This window comes from Phocoena phocoena, chromosome 19 (genome assembly GCF_963924675.1).
Source record: "Phocoena phocoena chromosome 19, mPhoPho1.1, whole genome shotgun sequence".
Lineage (NCBI taxonomy): Eukaryota > Metazoa > Chordata > Mammalia > Artiodactyla > Phocoenidae > Phocoena > Phocoena phocoena.
The window spans coordinates 40348986-40356729 of record NC_089237.1 but is presented as its reverse complement, the minus strand read 5'-3'; positions in this window follow the sequence as shown (position 1 = coordinate 40356729).

Below are 7744 nucleotides of genomic sequence, written 5' to 3'. Positions count from 1 at the left end.
CCCAGAGATCTTATGTGAACTGAGACCTCAGAGGAATGCTGGTGACAACAGACTTAATAGTCAGGTGACACTTTTCAGTGAAGAAGAAACATAAGCAGGACCTGCCTTAAAGGATGGGGCGAGATTAGAGCAGAGGATTCTACAGAATTAGTTCAGGATGGGCAGATGAGTAGGCAAGAAGCAGAAATTTCATCTGGCTGGAATTTCATCCAGGAATAGGAGGAAAGTTCAGAAATTTTAGAATGCGAGCTTGGAGTCTTGTTTTAGAGGGTCTTGAATGTCAAGGTGGACAGCTGGGGTTCAATTCTGAAAGTGATAGGGAGATACTGAGGATATTTGACCAGCAGGGAAGCCAAAGTGCCATAATCAGAAGTGTGCTCTCAGAGGAGAAAGCTGTGGGCAGGATGGGGTATGGAAGGGAGGACCTGAGAGCTGGTCTCTGCGATGATCCAGGCAAGAAGTAATGGCAAGGGTTGGGGAGAGGAGGCAGCTTGTAGGGGATTTACTGAAGATATTCAGTCATGAGGACAGAGAGGAGGGCCAGTGATGCAGGTTCTAGAACCAGCTCCCCAAACACCACAAGCTGGTATTTACAGGCATGTCCACCCTATGCCCGAAATTTTCTTCCCTTTATCACTATCCCCTTAAGCCAAACTCTAGAGGTTTAGGAACAAGCATTTAAAGAGACAGGGTCTCCTCTTCCTGGATGGTCCCCTAAGATCCCCCTGCAGTATATGAGCTTGGCTTGCTGTTCTTTCAAAAAGGGGACCCACTTGTACGGAAACCAGCCTCCCCACCAAAGTTAAAGACCAACTATCGGGACTCACACTTGCCAGTTTCAGGGAGAGATGGCTGCTGTACATAACAGTGTACTTGGGAGCGTGGGGTGCTGGAAGAGTCCAGTCCTGGGAGGCAGGAGATGTCAGTGCTGATTGCAGACGTGGCACTGACTCCCTGTGCACTCAGGCATATCAACTTCTCTTTCTGGGCCTCAGTTTCCCTCTCCATTCAATGGGGATAATACTGTATCACAGGCAGGAAGGGAGAGAGTCTGGTAAGTGACCTCACCATTTCCCTCAGTTCAAGGAGCCATGTCTTGGGAGAAGCTGGAAGGCACCGAGCTTCAAATCCGCACTTGGGGCCAGCCAGGGGCCTGGGTTACTATAAACCCACTCCTGGCTCAGCCATTGCCTGCCTAGGTACAGAGTTTTCATCAAAGCCCCCAAGGAGGCCCCCAAAGTCCTGGGAGAAATTAACATCTTCATTCATCCTCGGACTGGGTCCAGTAGTCCCGTGTGCCTCTTCAGACACCAAGATCCTATCTCCAAACGCCCATCAAGAGTGACCCCTAAACCTCCAATGGAGTGGAGGGGCACAGAGTGAGTCAGAGTACAGATGACTAAGATGCCGCCATATGATCCACACTCAGAAGCCCCTCTGGCACTAGGCAAGTCTTGGGCAGAAGGTGGGGAATGGTAAGAGGCATGAGGTGGGCTTTTGCTGTTTTTGGACCACCCTCTGCTGCTATATCCTTGGGGTCCATAGGTAGAGATGCACTGCCACCAAATGCCACAAGTGCACAACCTCAAATAGAATCTGCTTGCACTCCCTCCTTAAAGATATCGCTCTTCATTTTGAAGTGGTCCTCAGCCCATTTGTCCTCTCACTCCTGTCCATGAACCTGTAAACTCAAAGCACTGGAGACTCTGGGACCTCTGATAGAGAAAAGTTCCCACCAGGGACCAGGGACAAAACACGGATGCATGATGTGTAATTGAGCACCACCCTGTCAGATTCTTCTGCACTAAATGGTCAGCCTCTTTCCATTGTTTCCATGATTCTGTGATCTCTGAATAAACCTGGGGCAAAGCTGTAAAATGTAGCCCGGGCTTGGGATTCCCAGGCTATTCTTCCACCTGACCCTGATGTTCCTTGAGAGTCACTTAAGAAGATGGAGACCAGCTTCCACGGCAGCAGCCTCATTTCTTTCCCAGTGCTAACTTAACCCTGCCCTCTACCAGCTTATTGTCTAGACCACAGGCTTGCCATCCACTGGCTCCTAAATGACAAGCACGTTGAGAAGCCCCCGGGAGAGGAGAGAGAGAGAGAAGGTAGAAAGAACCCCTCCCTGGGGAGGGCAGTCTGGCAGCTGGCCAGAACAGCTACAGAACTTGAGCAGTCTCGAGTTTCGTTTCAGCTTTCACACTAAGATTTCCCAAATCCAGATGAAAACCACAACGAAAGGAGGGAAATTGAGAAATCAAAGGGATTTGCTGACAGCAGTCTTTGAACTCCCCGCAGAACCTGAGCGAGGTGCCTCTCTGTGTCTGTCCTACCTGGGATCTGTCTCCCATTCCTTCTGGGGGACCAGAGCCTTCTGTACCTCTGGTTTGTGTGAGGGTCTGAGGACCCCATGCTCCACTGTTTCCAGGAGACTCTTTCTATTTCCTCATCTATAGCACAGGTCTTCCAGAAGGTCCTACTACATCTTTACCAAGAAACATGAAGACAGCTAGTCCACACCCTGGTACAGTAGTCCACACCCCAGGTACTTCCCTAGCAGCCTCTGGTCACTGCATCCCCCTCATTATGAATATCCATAACTGCTAACTTAATAAATACTTACTATATGCTAATAACACACTGTTCAATGCTCTCCTGTGTCAACTCTTTTCATTCACTCATTTTACTGATAGGGAAACTGAGGTACAGAGAGCCGAAATAAGCATCCAAGCATCCAAATCCTGGAGTTGATTAGCTTAACCACTCTCCTTCCTCCTAGATGGAGCTAAGCAGGAAAGAACACTTCCCAGGCGATTCCTAATGTCCTAAATGTCCAGTCTCAGACTGGACCCGGTTCCAGATGATCTTGGGAGAATAAAATGGAGGGGAGCATAGGTATCTCTTGGCCCAGAAATGGCCATGTCACAAAACTGGGGTCCTCCCTAACACTCTGCCCATGGAGGACATCAGTAAAGAGCCTCATCACTATTTCTCATAGCCCAGTATAAGACCTTGCTATCCTTCCAACCATCCTCTTGGGTTGACACTTGCACTGAAACTCACTTGTCATCCCTGATCTTGTGCATCCCCACATTTCATAGATGAAGCAGGTGGGCCTAATGGAATCTGGGTGGGTCACAGAGCTACTTGGCAGGCAAGCCAGGATTATGCCTGCTGGACCTTAATCCCTTGCATTTCGATGAACCCACTTGTCCTCATAATAGACTTTTAGTCTTATTTCTAGTTCTTGCTTCCAGATGCACCTCTGTATCATGTCATCTCACTGGAGAATAAAAATGTCCTGGGCTTATTTAGTGACCTTGCATGTGCACTGCAGCTAAGTACAAACTTGGTCCCTAAACCATGCTGGACCATGTGTATCAGACATGATGCAATTGGTGGGGAGAGTCCCCGAGTTTAAAAAAGCTGCCGTCCTGGAAGGGCTTAAGTTCCTTCTTCTTCTAAGAGGAAATCCTGAGGTCAGAACTATGGTTCATGTTCTGTAACTTCTGTATTGTTAAGAGGTGATACAGTGTTTTCAAAAAATGATATATACAAGAGGTAGATGTTTTAAAGCCTCTTATAAATAAAGAAGAAAAATAAGTGAATTCTTAAGCTAAGGAGACTATCAATTCACAAGATAAAAAATCTAAACCAATAGTGTATTGTTTAGCCTCCATGTGTTTGTATTTTTTACACTTCTTTCCTGTAATTGATATCTAGTCTCATAGCGTTGTGGTCAGAAAAGATACTTGATATGATTTCAATTTTCTTAAATTTACCAAGGCTTGATTTGTGACCCAAGATATGATCGATCCTGGAGAATGTTCCATGAGCATTTGAGAAGAAAGTGTATTCTGTTGTTTTTACATGGAATGTCCTATAAATATCAATTAAGTCCATGTTGTTTAATGTATCATTTAAAGCTTGTGCTTCCTTATTTATTTTCATTTTGGATGACCTGCCCATTGGCGAAAGTGGGGTGTTAAAGTCCCCTACTATGATTGTGTTACTGTCGATTTCCCCTTTTATGGCTGTTAGCATTTGCCTTATGTATTGAGGTGCTCCTATGTTGAGTGCATCAATATTTACAATTGTTATATCTTGATCCCTTGATCACTATATAGTGTCCTTTGTCTCTTGTAATAGTCTTTATTTTAAAATCTATTTTGTGTGATATGAGAATTGGTACTCCAGCTTTCTTTTGATTTCCATTTGCATGGAATATCTTTCTCCATCCCTCACTTTCACTCTGTGTGTGCCCCTAGGTCTGAAGTGGGTCTCTTGTAGACAGCATATATACGGGTCTTGTTTCTGTATCCATTCAGCCAGTCTATGTCTTTTGGTGGGAGCACTTAATCCATTTACATTTAAAGTAGTTATCAATATGTATGTTCCTATTACCATTTTCTTAATTGTTTTGGGTTTGTTATTGTAGGTCTTTTCCTTCTCTTGTGTTTCTTTCCTAGAGAAGTTCCTTCAGCATTTGTTGTAAAGCTGGTTTGGTGGTGCTGAACTCTCTCAGTTTTTGCTTGTCTGTAAAGCTTTTAATTTCTCTGTCGAGTCTGAATGAGATCCTTGCTGGGTAGAGTAATTTTGGTTGTAGTTTTCCCCTTTCATCACTTTAAGTATGTCCTGCCACTTCCTTCTGGATTGCAGAGTTTCTGCTGAAAGGTCAGCTGCTAACCTTATGGGGATTCCCTTGTGTGTTATTTGTTGTTTTTCCCTTGCTGCTTTTAGTATTTTTCTTTCTATTTAATTCTTGATACCTTGATTAATATGTGTCTTGGCGTGTTTCTCCTTGGATTTATCCTGTATGGGACTCTCTGAGCTTCCAGGACTTGATTAATTATTTCCTTTCTTATACTAGGGAAGTTTTCAACTGTAATCTCTTCAAATATTTTCTCAGTCCCTTTCTTTTTCTTTTCCTCTTCTGGGACCCCTATCATTTGAATGTTGGTGCATTTAATGTTGTCCCAGCGGTCTCTGAGATGGTCCTCAATTCTTTCCATTCTTTTTTCTTTATTCTGCTCTGCGGTAGTTATTTCCACTATTTTATCTTCCAGGTCACTTATCCATTCTTCTGCCTCAGTTATTCTGCTTTTGATTCCTTCTAGAGAACTTTTAATTTCATTTATTGTGTTGTTCATCATTGTTTGTTTGCTCTTTAGTTCTTCTAGTTCCTTGTTAAATGCTTCTTGTATTTTCTCCATTCTATTTCCAAGACTTTGGATCATCTTTACTATCATTCCTCTGAATTCTTTTTCAGGTAGACTGCCTATTTCCTCTTCATTTGTTTGGTCTGGTGGGTTTTTATCTTGCTCCTTCATCTGCTGTGTGCTTCTCTGTCTTCTCATTTTGCTTAACTTACTGTTTTTGGGGTCTCCTTTTCACAGGCTTCAGGTTCATAGTTCCCGTTGTCTTTGGTGTCTGCCACCAGTGGCTAAGGTTGGTTCAGTGGGTTGTGTAGGCTTGCTGGTGGAGGGGACTAGTGCCTGTGTTCTGGTGGATAAGGCTGGATCTTGTCTTTCTGGTGGGCAGGACCACGTCTGGTGGTGTGTTTTGGGGTGCCTGTGACCTTATTATGATTTGAGGCAGCCTCTCTGCTAATGCGTAGGGTTGTGTTCTTTTGCTAGTTGTTTGGTATGGGGTGTCCAGCACTGTACCTTGCTGGTCGTTGAGTGGAGCTGGGTCTTAGCGATGAGATGGAGATCTCTGGGAGAGCTTTTGCCGTTTGATATTACATGGAGCCAGGAGGTCTCTGGTGGATGAGTGTCCTGAAATTGGCTCTCCCACCTCAGAGGCACCCGGCTGAAGCACCAAGATCCTGTTAGCCACATGGCTCAAGGAGAAAGGAGAAAGAAAGAAAGAAAGAAAGAAAGAAAGAAAGAAAGAAAGAAAGAAAGAAAGAAAGAAAGAAAAAGAAAAAAGGAAGGAAGGAAGAAAGAAAGAAAGAAAATAAAGTTATTAAAATAAAATAAATTTAAATTACTACAAATTTAAAATATTAAAAAGTGAAAAAAAGAAAAAAAGAAAAAAAATAATGGACAGATAGGACCCTAGGACAAATGATAAAAGCAAAGCTATACAGACAAAATCACACAAGGAAGCATACACATACACACTCACAAAAAGAGAAAAAGGAAAGAAAAAAATATATATATATATATTTTTAAAAAAAACAAAAGGAAGAGAGTAACCAAATCAATAAACAAATCTACCAATGATAATAAAGTCTAAATACTAAACTAAGATAAACATCAAACCAGAAACAAATTAGACACAGAAAGCAAACCCCAAGTCTACAGTTGCTCCCAAATTCCACCTCCTCAATTTTGGGGTGATTCCTTGTCTATTCAGGTATTCCACAGATGCAGGGTACATCAAGTTGATTGTGGAGATTTAATCTGCTGCTCTTGAGGCTGCTGGGAGAGATTTCCCTTTCTATTCTTTGTTCGCACAGCTCCCAGGGTTCAGCTTTGGATTTGGACCTGCCTCTGCGTGTAGGTCGCCTGAGGGCATCTGTTCCCACCTCAGACAGGACGGAGTTAAAGTAGCAGCTGACTCGGGGGCTCTGGCTCACTCAAGCTGCGGGGAAGGAGGTGTGCAGATGCGGGGCGAGCCTGCAGCGGCAGAGGCCGGTGGGACGTTGCACCAGCCTGAGGCGCGCTGTGCGTTCTCCCGGGGAGGTTGTCCCTGCATCACGGGACCCTGGCAGTGGCGGGCTGCACAGGCTCCCGGGAGGGGAGGTGTGGAGAGTGACCTGTGCTCGCACACGGGCTTCTTGGTGGCGGCAGCAGCAGCCTTAGGGTCCCATGCCCGTCTCTGGGGTCCGCGCTGATAGCCGTGGCTCGCGCCCATCTCTGCAGCTCATTTAGGTGGTGCTGTGAATCCCCTCTCCTCGCGCACCCCAAGACAATGATCTCTTGTGTCTTAGGCCAGACTTTTTCCCAGACTCCCTCCCGGCTAGCCGTGGTGCACTAACCCCCTGCAGGCTGTGATCACGCCGCCAACCCCAGTCCTCTCCCGGCACTCCGACCGACCGAAGCCCGAGCCTCAGCTCCCAGCCCCGCCCGCCCCGGCGGGTGAGCAGACAAGCCTCTCGGCTGGAGTGCCGGTCGGCACCCATCCTCTGTGCGGGAATCTCCCCGCTTTGCCCTCCACACCCCTGTGGCTGCGCTCTCCTCTGCGGCTCCGAAGCTTCCCCCCTCCGCCACCTGCAGTCTCCGCCCGCGAAGGGGCTGCTAGTGTGTGGAAACCTTTCCTCCTTCACAGCTCCCTCCCACTGGTGCAGGTCCTGTCCGTATTCTTTTGTCTCTGTTTTTTCTTTTTTCTTTTGCCCTACCCAGGTACGTGGGGAGTTTCTTGCCTTTTGGGAGGTCTGAGGTCTTCTGCCAGCGTTCAGTAGGTGTTCTGCAGGAGTTGTTCCACGTGTAGATGTATTTCTGGTGTATCTCTATCCACACATTTTGATTGATTAATTCTTTAGCTATGGAATTGAATGGAGACATTAATGATAATATTACATCAGTTTTCTCATAATTATTGTTTATGATTGTGAAAAAATGGAAATTATATAATTCCCAACTGAAATTCTTCAATTAATTATGGTGCCTTGGCCTCCTGTGGAGTCTTTAACATTCAAGATTATTGGAGAATATTGAATGATTTGTGGAAAATCTGGAAATATTCATTGAAAAGGTGATATGCAAACTTGGGTTTGATGATGAGATTTTAGCTA